This window comes from Cetorhinus maximus, chromosome 4, assembly GCF_964194155.1.
Source record: "Cetorhinus maximus chromosome 4, sCetMax3.hap1.1, whole genome shotgun sequence".
Taxonomy (NCBI): Eukaryota; Metazoa; Chordata; class Chondrichthyes; order Lamniformes; family Cetorhinidae; genus Cetorhinus; species Cetorhinus maximus.
The window spans coordinates 46,308,113-46,333,833 of record NC_135882.1 but is presented as its reverse complement, the minus strand read 5'-3'; the positions used below and the strand labels follow the sequence as shown (position 1 = coordinate 46,333,833).

The following is a 25,721-nucleotide window of genomic DNA, read 5'->3' as shown; positions in this document are numbered from 1 at the left end:
GTTTGAGTTGCAGTGATTTTGGTTTAAGTAGTTTTCCATGGAGCTTGATATACTAGAAACTGGTATAGATAGTGTTTGATATACGTTGACTACCTGTGGCTTTTTATTTAATCCAGCACAAAGTCCGAAAGCACTCGCTGCAATAATAGACATAATATGTGCAGGAGGAAATAAAGGCATCGTAAATCAGGTCAGTCAGCCTGTGCCAAAACCATAAATAAGCGAAGTGTTTTTGTCAGGTCCTTTTCTTTTAAAGCCGTGTTAAATGGAACTGAGCGCGTTCCTTAGCAGGCTAGTGATCCCTGTCCTCAAACGACCGCAGTGCCTGGAAGTGCGCCTTAATGATGCACTCACTGCTGGCCTACAAAATGAATTGCTGCCCATTATTTCTGCAAAATTGTGCTGGCTCCATTCTGAATCAATTCGGTAAGGCTGCGTGTTTGATCAAACCTGTTGGGGGTTCCAGTAAGTCTGATTTAAAGGAACACGAGTAAATTAACTTATGGATAAAATACTAACAGGAGCGTCTCCATGCAGTAAGAGGTATCCCGTGGAGCAGAGCGTTTGACAGTCAGGCAATGCTTTCAATTCTATAATAATCAAATGTTGTCCATTTTAAAAAAAAGCAGATAGTCAATGACAAAGAAAGCCCGCTGGATTGCATTCCGTGTAAACCCATGTTAAACTTAAATGCTAGATTATGTATGTATATGGTAGCTTGGTTTGACAGCCAACATGCTAATAAGTGCCCGTGTCTGCACAGCTACTTTTTTATGTGGTGCACTTAATGACATTTCATGGCGATTGACAAACATAACTCATGGGAATTTTTCTTTTAAAAAGGTTAATAAAACATAACAAAATGACGGGAATAAAAAAAAATGGCTATTGAAACCAGATGTGAATTTGAACGAACTGGTAGGAGGTCACTGCAGACGTTCTCCCTTTGCCTATACCAAACTGTGCTGTAAATTAAAACTCTAATTTCCCATTTTACGCACTGCATGAGCCAAGGTAACTGTCTAAGCAGCTCATCAACCTCCGCTACAAGACGGTCAGTTGTATATTAAGATTGAATTTTAAAATTGCTTACCGTTCTGACCAGAGGTGGTTACTCCACTTTCACTCAGCTGTTGACGTTTTATTGTTTGTATAACTTTTTATTGTTGGTTTTAAATATTGAAGTGCAGAAATAATGAAATTAAACCAAACGTCAGTCACTTGAAAACTGACAACATGCACCATTTCCTGCAGTTATCTTGTTTCGCTTTCTATGCTTTGTCTAAATAGTAAAATGTAACAAATCAGCTCTGAGCTGAAATATGAGGCACAGATTGTCTCTTTCTTCGGCCTCCTGTTAATTTCCAAGTGAAGCTCACTTTGCTGAATAATAGTGTTTACCTGAAGTTTTCCCCTGGGGTCAATTGCCCAATGTATTATTGAGTTCCACCAATCCATTTCTTTGCTGCAGTAACTAAGATGAGCCTGTCCTCTTTGAATCATACAACACAGAAGGAGGCCATTCAGCCCTTTATATCTGGGCCAACCCTTTGAAAAAAATCTATCCCATTAATCCCACTCTCCTGCCCTTCAAAGCCCTACATGTTTTATTTCTTTTCAAGTATATTTTCTATTCACTTTTGAAGTTACTGTTGAATCTTTCAAGTAGTGCACTCCAGATCGTAATGACTTGCTGCATAAAAACATTTCTCATGTCACCTCTGGTTCTTTTCCCAGTTGTCTTATGTCTATGTACTCTGGTTACTGACTCTCCTGCCAATTATTGCTCTGTTAAAACCCCTCACGATTTTGGACAATGCCATTAAATTTCCACTCAAAACAATCTCAGCTTCTCTAGTCTTTCCAAATAACTGAAATCCTTCATCCCCGGCACCATTATAGTAAATCCTTTCTTCACCCATGCCAAGGCCTTTAAGACTTCAAGAAATATGTGCAAATTGTAACTTTGACTAAGTGACACTACTCTTTCCTGAATTGATGGTGTCCTCGTGGATGGAAATTAACAGGGTACCGAAGAAAAACACAACCGTGCCGCATAAATCAGTCTGATTTGGTGCATTTTACAATTTAGATAAATAAACTTAAACAAGGTAGCTGTAGGAAAATAGTACACGTTTTTAGGTGACTGACAGTTTATTTTTATTATTTTTGCTCTTCATTATTTGAAATCAACAATAAAAAACCTTTATAAATAAAAACAAACGGCAATTCCGTTGAAACAATGATGGAATTTTAAAATTATTATTCATTCATGGGATGTGGGCGTTGCTGGCTGGGCCAGCATTTATTGTCCATCCCTAATTTGCCCTTGAGAAGTTGGTGGTGAACTGCCTTCTTGAACCGCTGCAGTCCATGTGGTGAAAGTACTCCCACAGTATTGCTGGGGAGGGAGGGAGTTCCATGATTTTGATTCAATGACAATGAAGGAACAGTGATATTTTTCCAAGTCAGGATGGTGCATGATTTGGAAAGTAACTTGGAAGTGGTGGTGTCTCCATGCATCTGCTTCTCTTGTCCTTCTAGGTAGTAGTTTGGGAGGTGCTGTTGAAAAAGCATTGGCGAGTTGCTGCATTGTATCTCGTAGATGGCATACACTGCAGCAACAGTACACAAGCAATGGAGGGAGTGAATGTTTAAGGTGGTGAATGGGGTGCCAATCAAGCAGGCTGCTTTGTCCTGGACAGTGTCAAGCTTCTTGAGTGTTGTTGGAGCTGCACTCATCCAGGTAAGTGGAGAGTATTCCATCACACTCCTCATGTGTGCCTTGTAGATGGTGTAAAGGCTGTGGAGAGTACAGGGGTGAGCCAGTCACCGCAGAATACCCTGTTCTTGTAGCCACTGTGTTTATGTGGCTGGTCCAGTTATATTTTTGGTCAATGTTGATTTCTAGGATGCTGATGATGGGTAATTCAGTGACGGTAATGCCATTGAATGTCAAGGGGAGATGGTTAGACTCTCTCTTGTTGGAGATGGTCATTGCCTGACGCTTGTGAGCTGACAATGTTATGTGCCGCCTATCAGCCCAAACTGGAATTGAGCACTGTACAATCATTAGCAAACATCCCACTTGCGACCTGATACTTCAACTGCAGTGGAGGTTATCTAAAGGTAACACCTGCTTAACTGAATTACAATTACCTGTAGAATATCACAAAACTACACAGGAGATCAAGAGCATATGTGATGAGGAGGAGCTGTGGGATATGATTTATACCCATGAGTGGGCTGATCTGATAGTTCATGAGTCACAGTGGGACTGAGTGATGAAGATTATAAATACAGCTTCCTCATCGTTCATTCTGTTTATACTATACAAGGGGTATGTAATTAAAGTATTAAAAAGTTAGATGTAAGCATTAATTGTATATGCTAACGGTGAAATTTTCCACTTCTGTGCACATTAATTTTAATGGATGGAAAATCAAGGCTTGAAGGTGTACAACTTCACGACCCACACTTACAGTACATTGGGGAAGCACAGAGTTGGAAAATTTACCAAAAAATGCAATGTAAGCACTCATTGCAAATATGAATAACGATGACATGCAGATTGGGAAGTGACACCTGTGATGTCAATGTAAAACAGTTTCAACATCGTATGAAACGCAAAAAACTCACATAACTGATAAGCTGCATGCTGAATAAACTGTCCTTTGAACTCTTTGGTGTACAGGCCTATTGTCTCAGCCACTATATGCCTTCAGAAAATCATATCACACTTGATATGTGTGCAAATCTCTGATCTACCCATTTCATTTTCTGTCTGTTTTTGGAGCAGTTTCTTGACAGTGAGTAAATGGAAATAGCAGTAGTTTGAGATGACTGCTGTTTACTGTGCTCTGTTAATTGTAAGTCCTCAATTTGCCACAGTTTCTACTGTCTGGCTTGGAGCAGTTCCAAAACCCGGAGAGGGACTTTTTCTGTCGAAAGCTACCAACACTTTGAAATAAATCATTTTGTTTTTGAGCTGTGTAATTTTGGCTAAAAGATTGTGAGAGGATGGCTGAGCCATTTTCCAGCTGACTGACATTGATTGAAGCTCTCTCTCAAACACATGACACAGGATAATGTTTCCAAATAGTAACTAGCAACCAAAAACAAAAATTGCTGGAAAAACCCAGCAGGTCTGACAGCATCTATGGAATGGAAGACAGAGTTAATGTAGTAAAGCAGTACTTCTCCAAGGTAGGCATTCCTGGAAGAGAAGTGGCAGTCAATTAAACACTAAGATAAAAGCAAAATACTGCGGATGCTGGAAATCTGAAACAAAAACAAAAATTGCTGGAAAAACCCAGCAGGTCTAACAGCATCTGTGGAGAGGAAGACAGAGTTAACGTAGAAGAGCAGTACTTCTTTAAGGTAATAAGTATCCTAGTAACTAGCAACCACTGTGTTCTGGGTCCTATCACACTATTTGCTAGTTTGAACCACTGACCTACCTCACATCACTTTGTAAAATGAAAGAAAAGATCAAGAGAATCTACGAAGAAAACTAAGATGTAACATTGTGTCTTGTACTACCAAGAAGATGACAAGTAGCCTAAATTGAGAAATGTTTAGAGTCATTGGAGATGACTGCCTCCCACGGACTTATTCACTATTTGAGGAGCATCTTGAATTATAGCAGCCGCAGAGTGAGAATGTACTTAAACAATATATCTCTGCCCTTCACTAGAACAAGGATATTATCCATTTCTTCCAAGGAATCATTGCCTTAACTAAGGTTGAGTCTGATTTAACATTTGGTCACAGTATCATTATATTCCTGTATAAAAATAACATGTATATGTTCCCATAATACTTCATATTAAACATCATAAACATTGTTTTGGTTCACTATAAGGTCTATGCACCAATCTTGTTGCAAAACTCATTATCTGTCTGCCCACCACACTTTCTCACCCTGTCTTTCTTTCTCTCTGTACTGACAGGCCACAAATGAAAGTCTGAAGACACCAGGGGCAACATGTCATCTGAGGGTCACAGTAAGATTAAAGCGGACCACCAGACCTAGTTATGAGTACTAGTGGTCTATGCAATTTAAAGAACTTCCTTTGCCTCAATGTCAATGTCAGTACTGTGCAACTGAATCTGCAAAGGACTTTAATTAGGGGCAAAAATTTGGGTGATGGAGTACAATATGGTAAAATGTGAACTTGTCCACTTTGGCAGGAAGATTAGAAAAACAGTATACTAATTAAATGGTGAGAGGTTGCAGAACTCAGTGGTAATAAAGGATCTGGGTGTCCTGGTGCATGAATCACAAAAAAGATTAGTATGCAGGTACAGCAAGTGAATAGGAAGGCAAATGGAATGTTGTGACTTATTGCAAGGGGAATGGAATACCAAAGTTGGGAAGTTTTACTGCAGCTGTACAGGGCCTTGGTGAGACCACATCTGGAGTACTGTGTACAGTTTTGGGCTCATTTGATAAAGGATATAATTTTGCATAATAAACAGTTCAGAAAAGACTCACTCAACTCATTCCTGGGATGAAGGGCTTATCTTGTGAAGAAAGGTTGAACAGGCTGGGCCTGTTGGGCCATTGGAGTTCAGAAAAATGAGAGGTGATCTTATTGGAACATGTAAGATCCTGAGTGGACTTGATCGGGTGGATATTGGGAGGATGTTTCTGCATGCGGGGGAGACTAGAACTAGGGGACACCGAAGAGGATAGTTTTTTTTTTATTCACACACGGAATGTGGGCTTCGCTGGCTGGGCCAGCATTTATTGCCCATCCCTAGTTGCTCTTGAGAAGATAGTGAGCTGCCTTCTTGAATTGCTGCAGTCCATGTGGTGTAGGTACACCCACAGTGCTGTTAGGAAGGGAGTTCCAGGATTTTGACCCAGCTGGACTAGCTGGTCTCCCTTTTAAGACAGAGATGAGAATTTTTTTTCTCTTAAAGGCTCATTAGTCTGTGGAATTCTCTTCTCCCAGAAAGCAGTGGAATTAGGGCCATTGAATTTATTCGAGGCAGAGTTAGGTAGATTTTAGATAGACAAGGGAGTCAAGGGTTATGGGAGGTGGGGAGATACAGACAGGAAAGTAGAGTTGAGACCACAATCAGATCTTATTGAATAGTGTAGGAGGCTCGAAGGGCCGAATAGCCTACTCCTGCTCCTAAACCCTGTGTTCCTAGATCCTATGTTCCTTGAAATATGAAGAAGTAGGGAGTCAATTAACACCTTATAGGAAGAGCTAGATCAATATTTGCTGAGAAAGTGAATTAATGGTTAGAGAAATAGTTAACAACACTGCCTGCTTTTTTCAAGGGAGTTTCAAGAAAGAAATTTGTGCTCTTTTAAAGCAGGGAATCAACAGGTGGTGTGGAAAGAAAGTCTATGATAGAAGAATCAGAAATGGTTTGAAAGACTTTCTCCTGCACTTCTAATGATCAGATAACTAAATCTAAATCTTTGACATGTTCTTCTTATTCTTTCACACAATCTTAATCAAATTGAGGTTTTCTTACACTCCCTACTGTGCTTCAGTGGTAGCACTCACCTCTCAGTCAGAAGGTTGTAGGTTAAAGACTCGTTCCATAGCCCTGAGCACAAAACCTCAGCTGACATCTCAGTGCAGTTTTTTCCGACAGTATCACAGGTGCCGTCTCTTGGATGAGACATTAAACTGAGTCTCGTCTAATCTCTCAGGTGGAAAAAAAGAACAGATTATCTGGTCATATTTCTGTTTGTAGGACCTTGCTAAGTGAGAATTCACTGTTGCATTTATATATCACAACAGTGATTACAATTTGGAAGAACATTTTAGGTCTTCCTGAGATTGTGAAACACTCAATATAAATTTAAGTCTTCCTTTTGTTAGAATCAATACTTTTTATGTATTGTCGATCCAATATTTAAGCCATAACATGGAGTCAAGTCTCCCTTTCTATGAATGAAAGATGGGATTAGTGCTTGAGCCCTCCAGATGACAAGTAACTTGAATTAATTTGTACAGCACATGTGTAATTGTGTTTCAGTAATTCAATTTGCTGCATTAAGAAGCTGTACTTATTTTTCTGCTTTAAAATGATTGAACATATGCCCTGAAGCCAGGAATGGTAGGGTACAAGGTGCTGAGTCCATGCAGCTTCTCTCAGTTGAATATCCTCCATCACATTTACCAGGATGTCTGGAATCTTATCGGAATAGGAAATTCGTATTTTATAACCTTTCACTTTAGTGCTGATGACTACAAAAATGTAGATATCAATGGGGATACGATTAGATTCCCAGTCAGACAGGCTATCACAATCATTTATCACAGGATATCACATTCATAATCATAATAAAAACAAAATATTGTGGATGCTGGAAATCTGAAATAAAAACAGAAAGTGCTGGAAATACTCAGCAGGTCTGGCAGCATCTGTGGAGAGAGAAACCGAGTTAACGTTTCAAGTCGAGTACGACTCTTTTTCAGAACCGAAGGAGGATAAAAGTGTGATGGGATATCTGTTGTCGAAAGGTAGGAGGAGAAGGAAGAACAAAAGGGGAGGTCTGGAATAGGGTAAAGGACAGGAGAGATTAAATGACAAAAGTGTCAGGGAACAAAAGACAAAGGGGCCAGTATTAGTTGTAGTAGACAAAGAGACAAAGTAGACAAGAGACAAGGCATTTCTCCAGAGTGAGTGTAAATGCCAGAATAATGAACAGCTCTGTCTGAAAGCAAAAACAGGAAAAACATGATTCAAACTGGCAATGGCAAAAAAAACAGAATCAAAATGGGGGATGGAATTCAATGTTGAATTCAATGTTGAGTCCAGAAGACTGTAAAGTGCCTAATCTGAAGATGAGGTATTGTTCCTCCAGCTTGTGTATGGAGCTTCACTGGAACACTGCAGCAGGCTGAGGACAGAAATGTGATGATATTACATGCAGTTGGAAGTGAGGGAAATATTTTTCTTGTTACTTGGATGAATGGAATAAATTAAACCATTGTAGTTATTTCTGGTCCGATGAAGGCATAATATTTAGAGCTCTGCACTTCTCATCATTGTTTGCAGTCTGTGACATCGGGTAGAGCCTTGGGAAATTCATAAAATTAATTTTGTATTGCTGTCCATTGATTTTAGGAAGAATAAGTCAATTTTATGTAGACTGCCAAACTTCGCAGACTCCAGATAACAAATGAAGCTCTAATAATATTGAAGGCTTGAAAGCCCAGTATGCCCCAAAGTGAGACTCAGTAGATCTTCAGATTGAATTGCTGAGACTCTGCCCCATTTCTTGTTCTGCCAGTATCTGGTAGGGAGGGCATATGGCTGGATCTTCTGCCTCTTCCCCCACATCAAGGAGGAATTTCCAGACTACCCAAGGAATTCTGTCCTTTCTACTTTTATAAGACTTCACTGGAACTCTCACCAGCCAAGCCCTATAACAGACAATGGTAATTGATCCCAGAAGCCATTAATTATCTTATTTTACAGAAATCCTGATTCCAGTTACAGTTGAAGATCTTTGCTGAGTATTTCTTCAGCCCAGCTAGGGCTTTGGAACATTTCAGGCTGTGGACCACCTCAAATTTCAAGATTGAATTGTGATGCTTTGAGGTGCTGGCAGCCTACACAGACAAAGGAGTCACCACATCCTAGGGCTGTTAACTCTAGTTGGACAAACTCCTACAGGTTTCATTGCATGTGCTCCAGCCTCCAACCATCTTGCCTCCATGCATTATATTGATTGCATGACACAACATCTGCACAAAGCACCTCCTTCCTGCACCAATTGGAAAAACAATTGTGTGATTCATTATCAAATTGGATGATTGTTAAATGTCAAGAAGCTTTTTTACCCCATAGAATTATAGAATGGTTACAACACAGAAGGAGGCCATTCAGCCCATTATGTCCATGCCAACTCTCTGTAAGATCAAGCCAGCTAGCCCCCCTCTTTCCCCGTAGCCTGGCAAATTTTCTCTCTTCAGGTACTTACCAATTCCCATTTGAAAGGCACAATTGAATCTACCTCAATCACTTACAGGCAGTGTATTCCAGATCCTTACCACTCGCTGCATAAAAAAGTTTTTCCCCATGTCATCGTTGGTTCTTTAATCAATTACCTGAATTCGGTGCCCTCTGGTCCTTGACCCTTCCACCAGTGGGAACAGTTTATCTCCCTCCAATCTGCCGAGATTCCTCATGATTTTGGACACCTCTATCAAATCTCCTCTCAACCTTTTCTCCCTTAGGAAACAACCTCAACATCTCCAATCTGTCCACATGACTGAAGTCCCTCATGCCTGGAACAACTCTTGTAAACCTTTTCTGCACCTACTCTAAAGCCTCCACACCGTTCCTAAAGTGCAGTTCCCAGAATGAGCATAATGCTCCAGTTGAGGCCAAACCAGTGTTTTTATAAAGGTTGATCATAACTTCCTTACTTTTGTATCCTATGCCTCAATTTATAAAGCCTGGGATCCCATATGCCTTTTTTAACCACATTCTCAAAATGCCCTGCCAAATTCAATGATTTGTGCATGAATATACCCAGGCTTCTCTGTTCCTGCACTCCCTTTGGCATACTACCCTTTATTTTATATTGGCTCTCCTCATTCTTTCTGCCAAAATGAATCACTTCACACTTCTCTGCATTGAACTTCATCTGTCATGTGTCCGCCCATCCCAACAGCCTATTTATATCTTCTCAAAGTCCATCACTATTGTCTTCACAGTATTTTTATAACTCATGAATTAAAATGTTCAATAATTTAAAACTCAATGGTTTTTAATGCTCCTATGATTTGTATCCTAGTAACTCACAGCAACATCAAGGAAATTCACTCTTGGAGGCTCCGGAACAACCCTATCACATGCCCAAATTCTGGGAGGCAGCCTGTGACTTTGTATTTGGGCAGACAGGGACCTGTTTTATCATACTTAGGCTGACAGTGCTGGATCACCAGAATCTTAGGCCCTGTGTGACGACAGGGTTGACCTGCTCTCACTGCTTCCTAAAATCTACCCCATAAAAGAAAAGCTACAAGTGCTAGAAACCTGAAATCAAAACACAAAGAGCTGGAAATGCATACAGCTGATCAGTGGGTTGGTAGATGGAGGACAATGATTCAAGATCATTCACAATAGAACCAAAAAAAAGGCGAGGTGAACTTTTTTTATACGGCTGGTTAAGGAACACATTGCCTGAAAGTTTGGTGGAAGCAGATTCAATTGTAACCCACAAAGGAAAAGATGTATACTTGAATAAGCAACATTTGCAGGACTGTAGGGCAAGGGCAGGGAGTGGGTTTAATTGGGTAGCTCTCTCAAAGAGTTGGCACAGATGGGCTGAATGGTCTCCATCTGTGCTATATGATTCTATGATACCTGAGACACTGATGCACCTTCCTCTTTATGGACTGAAATAAAAGCAAAGTACTGCGGATGTTTGAGAAGAGCCATATTCAACTCAAAACATTAACTCTGTTTCCCTCTCTACAGATGCTGCCATACCGGCTGAGTTTTTCCAGCACTTTCTGTTCTTATTTCATTCGTCTTTTTGGGTGTTGACTGACCTGTGAGGCACTTCCAAAAGTCCAATTTCTGTTTTAATACAGAGTATTCAGATGAGCTGAGCATGGCCAAAACTGCAACAGTAACAAGTTGTAATTTTATAGCACCTTTACCGTAATAAAACATCCTAAGGTGCTTCATAGCAGCGTCACCAATCAAAATATGACACTGAGCCACATAAGATATTAGGACAGGTGGTCAAAAGCTTGGTCAAAGAGATGAGTTTTAAGGGATGCCTTAAAGGAGGAAAGAAAAGTAGAGAATTTGAGAGGTTTAGCAAGGGAATGCTCTCTTTGCCTCTTGCGCATGTCCCACCTTCTGCTCTCTTAATTTGTCTCTAGCCTATTCAGCTCCCATTGTGTGTTCTCTCTCCTGCCTCCTTCTTGTGTTCTAAATCTCAATATTCTCTCTCTGTCCCATCCCCGTCTCACCCAGTTGTCCTAGATCCCACTGCACTCTCTGAATTAAAAGGTCATGGGTTTAAGACCCACTATGTCTTGAGTATAGTACTGAAACGCTACTGCACAGTTGAAGGTGCTCTGTTTCAGATAAAATGTTAATATATTGAACGCCCAGTCAGTGAGTTCAAGTGAATATTAAGGCTGCAATGACAATATTCAAAGAAAAGCAGGGAGGTGTGCTGCCTAATGTCTTGTTCTCAATAAAAACAGATTGACTCGTCATTCATTTTCTGTTTGTGAGACTAGATAATCTAGACTAAGAAAGAAATTGTCCATTGAGTCTAAAGAATTTTGGAACATCTGGGAACCTGAGGAGGTGATATATAAATGCAAGTGTTTTCTTTCTAAAGACTGAGGCAACAAAATTGGGTTCTGAAGCACCTGTAGTTTCAGTGCTATGCCTGCCATTTTGATATCCAAATGGTGTTTGGGCTCTGCATGCACATTTCTGGCATGGCCCCTGACCACAACACCTTGATGAGAGTAAAAATGCAGGTATTAGGAGCATGCGCTGGAAATATGCAGAATAGATAGAATGTCATGCCAGTCTACATGTAGCACTGATATAATGCCAACGCTGCCATTTTTGACCTCCCGACTGGGTTTGCTGGGCAGTCTTTGGGAGGTATGGAGAGCTGTGTGATTCTCATTAAATCCCTGAGCTACCACTGAATTCCGGTGGGCTCAGGGATAATCGCTTTTAAGTGGCTCATTAATGAGTCTAATTGGCATCCCACTGCCAGCGGGCAGGATTGCCATGTTGGGCCTTTCCTGTCCCCACTTAATTGTGGACAGTTTTCCCAATGCCAGGCCAATGCGAGGATGCCCGACCAATTCTTCTAGCCCCTATTGCAACCCCCGCCATCTTGCCCTCTCCAGCAGGCTCCATTAAATTCAGCTGTACATCCCCACTGAACCCAACCATAAACCCCTGTTGTACAGCTGCCCCACACCTTGGGCAGGATTTTTAGATCAGCAGGCGGGCGCAATCAATGGGCCCGAGATCAGCCAGGGAACGGACTGCTGACCGTGATCGGCCCCCAACCGCGATTTCCCACTGGCTGGCCAATCAACGGCCATCCAGCGTGAAACATGCGCTGAAATGCTCAGCGCTGCCGGGGTGGGGGTGGGGGCGGGAGGAGGGCGGGCTCTGACCTAAGCGCGGGCGCAGTTGGACACTGAATGAAAGCTCCCTGAAGGCAGAGAGTTGCCTCAAGGGGCTGAAGACTTGAAAACAATTAATAAAGTTTTTAAAACCAGGAAAAAAATGTCCAAGCATCACAATCAGTCACCTGAACGTATACACGATAAAAATGATGTCCATAAAGTTTTATTTTTATTTTATTTAATAACGGAAATCTCATCCCGCCCTTGAATGAAGTTTCATGAAAAATGCAAAGTCCGCCTGGCCAATTCGCCCACCTGCCAACCATAAGGTTGGACGCACCATGAAAAATGGGGGACAATTGCAACTCCAATTACACTAATTGGCCTCTTAATTGTCGGTGGCCATGCTTCTGACTTCTGCACGCGCATGCCGACTGAAATATAGCGCGAGTGCGGGATGACGTCAGGACGCTCACCCGACGTCATCACGCGCGATTTCCCGTCTGATTGGGTCGGGCGCATGCCCACATGCCAACCTAAAAATTCTGCCCCGTATGTTCCCTCTGTCAATGACTATCACGGCGTCTTCTTAAACCAATGCTGAAATAAAAGCCAACAAAAGCATACATTCCAGCCAACTTTATTCAACAAACTAACCGATATTCCATTCAAAAGTCAACTAGTCACCCTTGTGCGTTCTCTTAGTGCCTGTCTTCCATGTGCCTTTGCTGCCCTAGTGCTTCTACGCAGTGCTACCCCAGTGGCTGCAGCATGACTAGTGGAAGGCTGCTGACTTTCAATGGGGGAGATTGCAGATGGCATTGCAGAACACTTTTGAGTAGCTCTTAGCCATGAGGGCCCAGATTCAGACTTCAGTGAGTGCAGCAGCACTCTGGGCTGGTTGGCTGAGTGTCAACAGCATCGGCACTGATGGAGTGGCAGTGGTGGACATGAACACTGTCATCCTGAGAGGGGACAGCAAGTTTGTGCTCCTGGATGGTGCCTCAGCAAACCTAGTAATCTGCTGAATCACAGGTGTGAGAGCCTGCATGTCCTTTGAGCACTGGTATTCACAGCCGTGATGACATCAGTCTGTGCCCATCTGGCAGCAAGCCAAGATCGCATGACTTCAGTCTGAGTTTCCACTGAGCACTCAGATGTTGGGTGGTTTCTGTTTGTGCTGCAATGGAAGCTGAGATATCAAACATCAGGCACTAGATTATAATTGGATCTACAAGTGTTCTCATGGATTTCATCAGCACTTTCACACTGGAAGTGATAGGCTCCAAGTTCTGGTGCACAACTCTGTGCCAAGTTGGAGCTAGACACCTCCTTGCTTCTTAACAATGACAGCTGGTTTTTTGGGAGGCCTTTAATGAACCAAGCATTTGAGTGTGCACAGCCATCAGCTTTTCCCGGTGCACCACCCCAGTAAAGTCCTCATCTGAGCTCTCTGCAACAGAACTCATCTGTCACTTTGCCCTCCAGGGAACTGGCACCCACGCAATCTTTAAACCCTGCTCTGGCTGTAGGCCATTCATGCTTGGTGACTCAGCAGTTGCAGATTCCACCTCAGTGCTGCCCTCTAAGGTACATGTGGTGTAATTGTCTGAGCTGGCGCACGGGTGTGAGATTGAGGAACGGTGTTCGTTCTTCATTAGTCTGTTGTTCCTCTTGGACTTCAGGCTCCCGCACCAGTTCTTGACCAGTTGACAGTTCTTGGTGTCTGAAAGAATAAATGCTCAAGGTTAGGGTTGGGCTGAGGGAAAAGGGGAAAAGCAAGAAGTGTTTGTTTATGCCATCTGCAGCTTGTAAATCAAAATAAGTCGTGGGATGAGGAGGAAGTAGGATGTGAGAAGGTAGATTAGATAGGAACATGCCATCAACCTCAATGGTTTCATCCCTGTAGACTGACATGGCTTCAGTTGTGGCCACTCCAATGATGGCCAGTAATAACCCCTCCATGGCATCAGGAACATGCAGCCATGCCTGTCCCGGCCCAGTTGAGTGCTGCTGCTACTGATTATGCACCACTTTACCCTGCAAAAGCGTGTCAGTGAGTGTGGTGCAATGTGATTGGGTAATGTGGCTGTCATGGTTGAATAGGTGACAGTGAGTGCAAGACATGAACTGTGTGTATGAGGCTATCAACAGTGCTAAGTGTTTGAGGGGGAGGTGAAACTATGAATGCTAGGATCCGTCATCGCTGATGGGGATGATTTTTGGGTGAGTGATGAGGGTGAGGTGTGTTTATCTGTGCATTAGGCTACTCTTGCACCTGGAATGTGGTTTTGAAGATGCATTCGCAAACCTTGACTACTTGTGCGAGGTTATTGAACTTCTTGCAGCGCTGCATCCAGGTCCTTGGGACTAGATTGCTGGCATGGACTGCTCCCATTATCTTAGTAACGTCTGTCTACATGGCTTCGGGGTCCACTGAGGAAGGAGGACCTCGGGCTGGATTTTATGTGGCCCCACCAGGTATGTTTTCGGCGGGAGGTCATGTAAAATAGGGTGGGTGCCGAGCCCACCAACCCCTGAGCTCACCCCCATAACACAGTAGGTATGCAGACACTGAAATCGGCAGCCCGCCCGCCATATGTAAATAAATAATTAAGGGTCAATTGAGCTTGCTCACAAGCCAGTTGACTCCAATAATACGCTGCCTGCACCATAATACAGTCGGCGCGGGCAGGAGTAGGCAGCCTGTTTTTAAAAAAAATAGTTTTTAGAAGGGTGGGAATGAAGTGGGGGTACTATCTTCTTGGGGGGGTTGGGGGGGGGGGGGGTGCCCTTTGTACATTGGTAAACCCCCCCCCCTGCCACCCTGCCTGCCTGCTCTCCAAAACCAGCCCCCCATCCCTAATCTTGCAAAACCCTCCCCGGGCAATACCCTGGACTTACCTCACTCCAGGATCCATTGGGCCTTCTTTTTGTGACTGGTTAAAGTCCCAGTAGCAGCTAGTACTGAGGTCTTGGTGTTGCCGGGACTGCTGGAGCTGCCGGCCAATCGGAACAGCCACTTTTAGCACCTGATGCAGCCAGACTGCACCTTACCTTTAAGTGTGCAGGCTAGCTTTAAATTGTGCTTGCTTCATGTAAATTAGAGCCCCCTGCTGATTTGTGCAGCCTCTCAGCAGTGTATTTAGCACTGGGCTGAACATCATTATCATTTAAATTAGCAGCCAGCACAATTTTTTAGTGCTAAGATAGAAGCAAAAAACTGCGGATGCTGGAAATCCAAAACAAAAATAAAAATACCTGGAAAAACTCAGCAGGTCTGGCAGCATCTGCGGAGAGGAACACAGTTAACGTTTCGAGTCTGTATGACTCTTCAACAGAACTAAGGAAAAATAGAAAAGAGGTGAAATATAAGCTGGTTTAAGGGGGGTGGGACAGGTAGAGATGGATAGAGGGCCAGTGATAGGTGGAGATAACCAAAAGATGTCACAGACAAAAGAACAAAGAGGTGTTGAAGGTGGTGATATTATCTAAGGAATGTGATAATAGGTGACATTAAGGGTAGAAATCAGGACAAGCAAGGTACAGATAGCCCTAGTGGGGGTGGGGTGGGGGGAAGGGATCGAAATAGGCTAAAAGGTAGAAATAAAACAATGGATGGAAATACATTTAAAAATAATGGAAATAGGTTTAGTGCTGTTTGCATCGCTGTTAAGAAACACAGGTCAATCGTGCATCATAAGAACATAAGAAATAGAAGCAGGAGTAGGCCATTTGGCCCCTCAATCCTTCTCTGCCATTCAACAAGATTATGGTTGAATGACTGTGGCCTTAACTCCACTTTCTTGCCTTCCCCCCCACCTTGGCCCCCACCGTAGTCTTTGACTCCCTTGTAGATCAAGAATCTGTCTAACTTAGCCTTGGATATATTCAATGACCCAGCCTCCACTGCTCTCTGGGGTAGAGTATTCCAAAGGTTAACCATTCTCTGAGAGTAGAAATTCCTCCTTGTCACAGTCTTAAATGGGAAACCCCCTATTTTGAAACTGTGCAGCCAAGTTCTAGATTTCCCCCCAATGAGGGGAACATCCTCTCAGCATCTACCCTGTCAAACCCTCTCAGAATTTTATACATTTCAATAAAATCAGCTCTCATTCTTCTAAAATCTGATGAGTATAGGTCCAACCGGCTCAACCTTTCCTCATGAGACAACCCCTTTAAGTCAGCAATCAGCCTAATGAACCTTCTCTTAACAGCCTCCAATGCAAGTATATTGTTCCTTAAATAAGTACTCCAGGTGTGGTCTCATCAGTGCCCTGTACATTTGTATCAAGACTTCCCCACTTCTATATTCTATGCAACTTGCAATAGGGCCAGCATTCCATTTGCCTTCCTAATTATTTGCTATACCTGCATGCTAACTTTTTATGATTCAGACACCCAGATCCCTGTGTACCTCTCCATTAAATATTATTCTGCTTTTCTATTTTTCCCACCAAAGTGGACAACCTCACATTTTCCCACATTTTAGCTCATCTACAAAATGTTTGCCCACTCATTTAACATACCTATATCCCTTTGCAGATCCTGCACCCTCCTCACAATTTGTTTTTCTACCTATCTTTGCAAGGTCTGCAAATTTGGCTACAATACAGTCTGTCCCTTCATCCAAGTCATTAATGTAGATTATAAATAGTTGAGGCCCCAGCACTGATCCCTGCGGCATTCCGCTAGCTACAGTTTGCTAACCTGAAAATGATCCATTTATCCTGGCTCTCTGTTTCCTGTTAGTTAGCCAAACCTCTATACAAGCTAATATATTACCCATAACATCGTGTGCTCTTATTTTGCGTAGTAACCTTTTACCTTGAACCTTATTGAATGCCTTTTAGAAATCCAAATACACTATATCTACTGGTTCCCCTTTATCCACGCTGCTTGTTATATCCTCAAGGAACTCTAATAAATTTATCAAACGTGGTTTCCCTTTCATAAAACCATGTTGACTTTACTTGATTGTATTATGATTTTCTAAATGTTCTGCTATTACTTCCTTAATAATGGATTCCAGCACTTTCCCAATGTCAGATGTTAGGCACTATAGGGTTGGATTTAATGCAACCCGTCATAATAGGAAACATGACAGCCATGCCCACTTAATCATGGAAGCGATTTTGCGTCAGTCTCCTGGTGGGCAGAACCTATTTCGATTAAGTTGGATGGAAAAAGGGGCTGATGCGGGATTCCTGGCCATCACTGAGGGGATGTCAATTAGGCTCATTGATCAGTCAGTTGACACCCATCATTCCTGAGCCTACTGCAATTTAATGGTAGCTCAGAGATTAAATGGGAGCTGCACCGCACAGTTTCCCCGCATCCTCCCAACACACCCTGTCAAGTTTGCCAGAAGCCTTCGGAGGGAGAGAGGTCATACACACTGGTACAGACAGGGGACAGAGGCAAACTGAACCCATTTATTTTTCTCGCCATTTGTCCGGAAGCAGAGGTGTTTAATCTTTTGAAGTAGGCTGTGACGTGTTTCCCCAAACTCTCTGTTTGTGGGGTCAATTTTGAACTGACTTACAGCAAACTCTCTTAGAGTTAAATCAGAAGTATTGTTTATTCATACATTCAAACCCCAGGGATGGTCATCGCAACTACACACATACGCACAATCACATAAGGGATAGTAAAGAAAAGAGTTTTACAACTAGAAATAACATGAAAATAAAACAAAGATATGGATATTAATTCATGTGGATGTTAGAGTCCAGAATATCAGAGTCCAGTGAGGGTTCCTTCACGTAGTAGTTAAAGTTCAGGCGGGTTTAGCTAGCTGAAAACAGGAGTTGCCGAATTCCTTTAAAGTTGGTGATGACACAGAAAGATGAGGTCAGTATCCAGAGACTTTGTCCACTTTACAGGTGGTGGCAGGAATCTTCCAGAGAACCAGGCTTCGAGGGGCTTTAGACTTGAGGCGGACCTTGTTGTGAGCCTGGAGTCCAGTATTGGTGCTGGAAGTTTAACAGTAGACTGCTCTGGGAGTCAAAGAATATAGCATTACAACTTTCCAAAGGCCAGAGGAGTTTAGGTCATGTGGTGTTGCCAATTGTTGAATCCAGTTCAGGTTGACAATCAGATTCTATATCTTTGGTCAAAATCCATTGTTCATTTTAGGAGATAAATGGTGGCTATTAGTGCCTCCACAGGTATAATGAGTTTCAGTGGCTCTCTCTTTGTTATAAATCCAGGCTGGGGAGGCAGACTGGTTGCTGCTTCATTGTTTCATTGATTGTAATGGGTCCCCACAATGATAGATGTGAGAATCCATTAGAGTGAGGGTTGAGCTTTGTCCTGTAATTACTGTTGGAAGTTTCCAGAACTGTAGCCAACTTACAAATCATATGACCTGTAGCAACCATGTTTTTGGTCCTGCAAAGTCCATTTGTAAGTAGGCAGGAAGTAAGGTTTGATTTAAACAGTTTATGATCTCTTTCATGTCTTATAGACATGTCAAGCACATACGAATATATATCCGAACATACAAATTAGGAGCAGGTCTAGGCATTTGGACCCTCTAGCCTGCTCCACCATTAAATAAGATCATGGCTGATCTGATTGTGGCCCTTGTGGCTTCAGCTGCATTTACCTGCCTACTTCCTACATGTTTTGACTCCCTCGTTGACCAAGAATCTATTCATCTCTGCCTTAAAAATATTCAACTCTGCCTCCACCACTTGCTGGGGAAGGGAGTTCCACAGACTCATGTCTCTAAAAGAAAAAACTTCTCCTCATCTCCGTCTTAATTGGGTGATTCCTTATTTTTAAACTGTTTCCCCTAACTCTAGTCGCTTCCACAAGGGGAAACATCCCTTCAGAATCCACCCTGTCAAGTCCCCACAGGACTTTATATGTTTCAATAAGTTCACCTCTCCAGTGGATACAGGCCCAACCCGTCCAACCTTTCCTTACAAGAAAACCTCCCATCCCAGGAATCAGTTGAGTAAACCTTCTCTGAGCTGCTTCGAATACAATTATGTCCTTTCTTAAATAAGAAAACCAGAACTGTACATAGAACTCTACATGTGATCTCACCAATGCTAGTACAAGTGTAGCAAAAAAGTGTACCCTTGCAATAAACGACAACTTTCCATTTGCCTTCCTAATCACTTGCTGTAGGTGCATACTAACTTTTTGGGATTCATGTACCAGTACATCCAGATCCCTCTGTACCTCAAAGCTCTGCAAACTCTCTCCATTTAAATAATAATAATATGCTGCTTTTCTATTCTTCCTGCCAAGGTGGATGAGTTCAGATTTTCCCACATTATACCCCATCTGCCAAATTTTTGCCCACTCACTTAACCTATCTATATCCCTTTGCAGCCTCCTTATGTCCTCTTCACAAGTTAGTTTCCTACCTATCTTTGTGTCATCAGCAAATTTAGCAACTATACATTCGGCTCCATCATCCAAGTCATTGATATAGATTGTAAAAAGTTGAGGCCCCAGCAATGATCCTTGTGGCTCTCCACTTGTCAACCCGAAAATGACCCATTTATCCCGGCTCTCTGTTTCCTGTTAGCTAACCAATTTCCTGTTAGCTAACCAATCCTCTACCCATGCTAATATGTTACCCCCACACCATCAGCTCTTATTTTGTATAGTAACCTTTAATGTGTCACCTTGTCAAATGTCTTCTGGAAATCTAAGTACAGCACATCCACAGGCTCCCCTTTATCCACATTGCTTGTTATTTCCTCAAAGAACTCTAATAAATTAGTCAAACATGAATTCCTTTTAACAAACTATGTTGACTCTGCCTAATTGCATTGAGATTTTCTAAGTGTCCTGCTATGACCTCCTTAATAATAGATTCCAGCATTTTCCCTATGACAGACGTTAAACCAACTGGTCCTTAGTTTCCTACTTTCTGTGTCTCTCTTTCTCCTTTCTTGAATAGAAGAAGTACATTCCCTATTTTCCAATCTGATGGGAATTTCCCAGAAGCTAGGGAATTTTGGAAAATTACAACCAATGCATCTACTATCTCAGCAGCCACTTCTTTTGAGACCCTAGGATGAAGTCCATCAGGACCTGGGGACTTGTTGACTTTTAGTTCTAATAATTTTCTCAGTACTCTTTCCCTGGTGATTGCAATTGTTTTAAGTTTTTCCCTTTCACCTCTTGATTTATTATCTTTTGGTTGCTATTTGTATCCTCTACAGTGAAGACTAATGCAAAATATCTGTTCAATTCATCAGCCATTTTCAGTTATTAACTCCCTGGACTCACTCTCTAAAGGACCAACGCTCACTTTACTTACTCTTTTCTTTTTTAAATAGGCCAGAGTTTTCTGGCCCCATTGATGTGGGCATCATGGTGGGGTGGGGGGGGGGGCACAACATGGTGAGAAGGTCAAAAATCAATATTACACTGTCGTTAAACCAGTTTGTGATCATTCACTCCACTTCATTCAATGGCAGGCCACATTTCCCACCGCCGCACGTCAGGAACATCATTTTAGTATATTTGCACCTAATTAAAAGCCCTGTTTGTCAGGAATCATCCCCCCCCAATATCACATCGGCATGACTTCAGAACAGCGTGCTTCACAACTGCCTTTAAAAGGTGTGCACCTGGCGACCTGAACTTCGAGGGGAACTCGGCGGTGAGTGGACATGACCATGCGCAGCGCTCGTGAGCATCGCCTGCAGGACATCAAGGAAGAGGTGCCGTGCCCTCGGGGGTCAGAGGCAAGTCGTTTTTCCCGGCTGGCTTTCAGTGCGGTGCCAGGGCAAGGGCTCCATTGCGGGTCAGGCTAGTGGTGGGGTAGGGGTGTTGGGGTTGAGGGGCAAGGCTGCACAGACTGAAGGAAGTACACAAGCACCTGCTGGGGTGGGGGTGGGGAATGTGGGGGATGCGGCCGAACACCTGGAAAAGCTTGTCAGAAGTGAGCATTCTTCCACAGCTGAGACCGTTCAGCTTCAGCTCCATTGATATGTTTGGAGTCAGACGTCTGTAGCTCTTCTGCCCACTCAAGCAACACAAATGCATGAAAATGCCACCAAATGCTCCAGAACTTTTCACCCCTCGGGCACAGACTGCAAATGAATGTTTGTTTTCGGGGGCAGCAGAGCAATTGGCTGACTAAGCATGTTGTATAATCCCCTTGCAATAGGTGGCCAATGCGCAGTCACTGGCGGAGGTGCTCACAGCTCCTTGTAATGGCTTTATTAAGATGAGGACCAGTATCCATCACGGTTTAAGCTAACAATGTGGCCTTGCAGTGCGGGTCAGGAGAATGCCTGTGCCTGAGCTGAGAGCACAGCATGCAATCCAATGGCTGAAGCTGCTGCCAATTGGTCAAATGGAGTTGAGCGGAGGTGGGTGGGGTTTCAGACAGCCAATGAGCGCACTACACACTGGCCATCTAAATGGTGGCCAGTGCCCTCCTGCATGCGTGAAGGGGCCTTCAGACCTAACTAAGAGAAGTTCTTGGGACACATTTGCTAACCCGTGTGTCTCTCTCTTTGATCCTGCAGGAGGAGAACACCTGGATCATGGAGCCTGGTGATTTAACATACCATTACAGAGACCAGAGAAGAAGAAGAGAGCGGCAGAGGCACCTGGCTCGATAAAGGGAGGAGCATCTCCCTCAAGATGAAGGGGCGGCAGGGCCTGCTGCTCACACAGCTGAAGATCCACAGCAAGCCATTGTTTGTAGGTGGTTCACTAGACCCAGGCTCTATGGACAGCACCTGTCATTCCTGCAGATGACTGAGAATTAGTGCCACCAAAAACCGTACATTCTAGGGAACTGGTTGGTCATATATGCCACCTGCTGCAGGATTTGGCGCCATGAGGACATGAAGGGCATCCACTTCCTGGGCTCCACAGGTGAGCTGTGCAAGCCTCCAGCCACAAGTGCATCCAGAAGGTCATGGATGCCGTCTTCGCAGTGGCATAGAACTTCGTGCATTTTTCCCGGGATCAGTAAAGCCAGGAAGCAAGAGATCTGGGATTTGCCACAGGTGTCAGGTTTTCCACAGGTGCAGGGTGCCATCAAGTGCACTCACGTGGCGCTTAGATCTCCATGGCAACGAGTGGTCAACTATGTCAACCGCAAGGGCTTCCACTCGCCGTATGTTCAGCTGGTGTGCGACCACCACAAACACATCCTGCTGGTCTGCGCACAATCCCCAGGGAGCATCCATGACTCCTACATCCTTGTCAGGTCTCAGATCCCTGACATCTTCCAGGGCCCAGAGAGGCTGCAAGGTTGGCTCCTCAGGGACAAGGGCTACCCGCAGAAGATGTGGCTGATGACGCCCATGTGGCAGCCTCAGACTGCAGCAGAGCAATGGTACAACGAGGCTCATGCCGCGACTCAGACGTTGGTGAAGCAAGCCATAGGCATTTTGAAAATGAGGTTCCGGTGCTTCGACAGGTCCAGTGGAGCACTGCAATACAGTCCCCAGAGGGGGTCATGCATCATCATCGCTTGCTGCACTGGCGCTGCAATGAGGGGGAGGACCTGGCTGAAGAGGTAATGGAGGAGCTGCACGTATTCTCCGATGGGGAGGACGTCAAAGGGGAGGATGCTGGCGATGAAGCCATCACACTGGCCAGACAAGGCAGGAGTACTCGGGAGGCCCTCCTAGCCACAAGATTTGTGGGGTTGATGACACGATGCAGTGAGGACAGTCCTGACATCCTGACATCCTTACCTTGCAGCTGCAAACATTTGATTCCCGTGTGGTTGATGGCAGCGCACATACCCTCAGTGCTCAGGCTCATGTCATGGAGATGCAGTGGAGGCCCTAATAGTCACTAGATTCCAGGGGGATGATGACGACATGCAGTGAGGACACTCCATAGATCTTCACATAGTCTCTGTGAATGTCTGTCTCCTGTCTGGCTGCAGGCAGCTCGCTTGCACTCTGTCGTCAGGGTCATATCATAGAAACACAGCCGTGAAACTTTAAATGCATCTGATTTTTTGTCAGCCTTCAGCACCTGACCCCTTCAGGAGCACAGAGACAGTGACGGAACTCTGTGACGCTTGCCCACGACATTCTGGCAGCAATAACCAGCACCATCGAGGTGCAGTTATCATGTGTCCAGTGAGTGTGAAGCCTGGCCATCATTTTGGTTTGAAGGTTACACGCTGCACAGGGAAGAGGCCCTGGACTGAGATACCTGACTTTATCTTGTGCAGAAACCAAGGTTTCACATCTGAGTGACACAAACACTGCTCATCATAACAAGGAGCCATAGGCAAGGAGACATTCTTTATTTACTGACCAGGCTATGCAACTACATTTTCTTAACCTTCCTAACCCTGCCGCTACGTCTTGGTGCTCCCCCGACATCCACAGCAGAGGTGGTGACAGCCTGCTGACTGCTATGCCCTGTCTGTGATGACCTTGGCAGGCATCCTCTGGAGGGCTGAGACCTGGAGGGCCCTGGCCTGCTTTCGGGGTCCTGCTGTGTGGCAGTGGCACCCTTCTTGGCCTGTGGAGCTAGGGTTGCTGGGCTCACAGGAAGAGGGGATTCAGATGGGCCGGACACTCCCGGAACCAGCTGGGTGGATGGTCGCAGGGCATGCACCTGCTGATCCTCCTCCCAATGGGTGCCCGAGGGTCCCTGGCTGACTCTTGAGGAGAAGGTGAAGCTGGAGTGAGATCGAGCTGCCCCACACCCCTCTTGTGTTGACACTGTTGGAGGCCAACTATGGCATCAGTGATGGAGTTCAGCCCATGCAGCAGTGCAGGACCGATGTCCTGGACCAAGGTCTCCATTGCAGCCGCCATCCTGCCAGTGTTAACCTTGGTGCGTTGGCATGCCAGCGCTATCACCTCAGCCTGAAGGTGGATGGGGTCCTCCATTGTGTCTTGCAATCTGAGGAGTGCAGCAGACATCCCTTCCTGATATTCCTGAGCTTGCCTTTGCAGCTCCAGCAACTGAGGTATGACCGAGTCCAGAGGCTCCTCATCTGACTCAGATTCAGCAGATTTCTAGCTTTCAGCAGTCCTCCAAGCGCCGGAAACCTGGGAAGGCCCTGCCTCCACCTGCTGTGGATCAGACAGTGTGATGTACTCACCAGATTGTGACCCCGAGGCTACTCTAGAACTAGGCCCCACCGAGGTGTGTGTCCCTGCGCTGGTGGAGGGTGTGGGTGAGCGCTGTGACGGGTCTTCAATTAGGGTGTCATCAGATTCTTCTTCCGAGGTATTTTCGGGGCTTGAGTTGAGGACCTGGTTCATGGACCCCTTCAGATGTTTCCCCGATGTGCCTGTGAAAGCAAGGAGAGATAATTAGTGCATGGCAGGGACTGCGGAACAGGGGAACTGACTCATAGCACGCTTGTCTGATGGATGTTGCACTGTTGGATCCTCACTTGGTTGAGCACCGCTGACCTCACCGTCAGCACAGGAATGGTCCAAATCATCACCAGCTAACTGGATGGCTCTGTTTTCAAAGTCTGTGAGGACCTTGATGTCAGGCATTCCTCCACCAGTCTGCAACCTCTCCCTTTTGTTGTGTGCCAGCTTGTCCTGCATGAATACAGATGAAGAGAGTGTAAGCAGGACACCTGCCAGGCCAGATGAGAAGGATGCCTGGCATGTGTGGGTGGTGAGTGTTGCCATGGACGGGATGAGGACACAGCCTGTAGGGCAGATGAAGGTGTGTGTGAGAGAGTGAATGGTGATGTCCCTTGAACTGGCAGTGAGTGAGATCCCTGTGGATGTGTGATGGGTTTGTGAGTGTCTAAGTTGAAGGTGATGAGAAGAGTGCCTTACCCTGGAGGAACGGAGGAGATCATTCATCCTCTTTCGGCACAGGGTGGCTGTCCTCTTCTGCAGGGTGTTGGCGCTGACCACCGCTGCCACTGCTTCCCATGCTGGATCTGTCACCTCGCTTGCTGGTCTTTGGTGGTAGAGGGCTTCACGGCGGGCCTCCACTGTGTCCAGTAAGCACCAGAGGGAGGTATCACTAAATTTGGGGACAGAATGTTTCCTCCCTTTGGCAGCCATGACTTTGCAGCAGCTTCTAATCCCTTAGAGATCTCTGTACAGGGGCGCCCTTTAAATGTGGCACCCAGATTACGGAAGGCCTGAGATGACAGCGGGGCAAGCGAATCAGAGGCCGGCCCACCAGCGATCCAGCGTGTTTCCTAGGAATGCATTATTAATGAGGTGGGATGTGTTGGGAATGGGACGAAACTGCACGAAAACCTGCTATTGCGGCCAACGGGTAAAACGCCTTTTTTCCCACCCGCTACTGCACTTAGTGCAAATCTGGGATGATTCTGCCCTTATTATCTGTTTTTATATTTCTAGCTTCCCTTGTACTCTAATTTCTCCCTTCTTATTATTCATTTAGTTATTCTTTGCTCTGTCCAATCTTCTGACCTGTCACTAATCTTTGCAGAATTGTACGCCTTTTCTTTCAATTTGATACTACCTTTAACTTCCTTAGTTAGCCACGGATGGTGCAGCCTACCCAGAGGGCAGAATTTTGCCCTTGTCGGGAGGGCTCGGCGGGGGCGGGTGGGGGCAGTCGGGAAGCCAACCCGCGATCGATGCCGGAAGGCGATTTCAGGCTGGGGGGCCAATTAAGGCCCGCCCAGTGTGAATGCCTGGCTGGAAA

The 25,721-nt window shown here is 44.6% G+C and overlaps 1 long non-coding RNA gene across 1 annotated transcript in view; it reads left to right on the top strand.

The window, feature by feature from the left end:
* Positions 1–325: 325 nt before the first annotated feature.
* LOC144679592 (uncharacterized) overlaps positions 326–25,721 on the top strand; it is a 152,693-nt gene continuing 127,297 nt past the window's right edge. The window contains exon 1 of the long non-coding RNA XR_013576373.1: positions 326–426. This is a non-coding gene — a long non-coding RNA (uncharacterized LOC144679592). The remainder of the gene's footprint in view (positions 427–25,721) is intronic.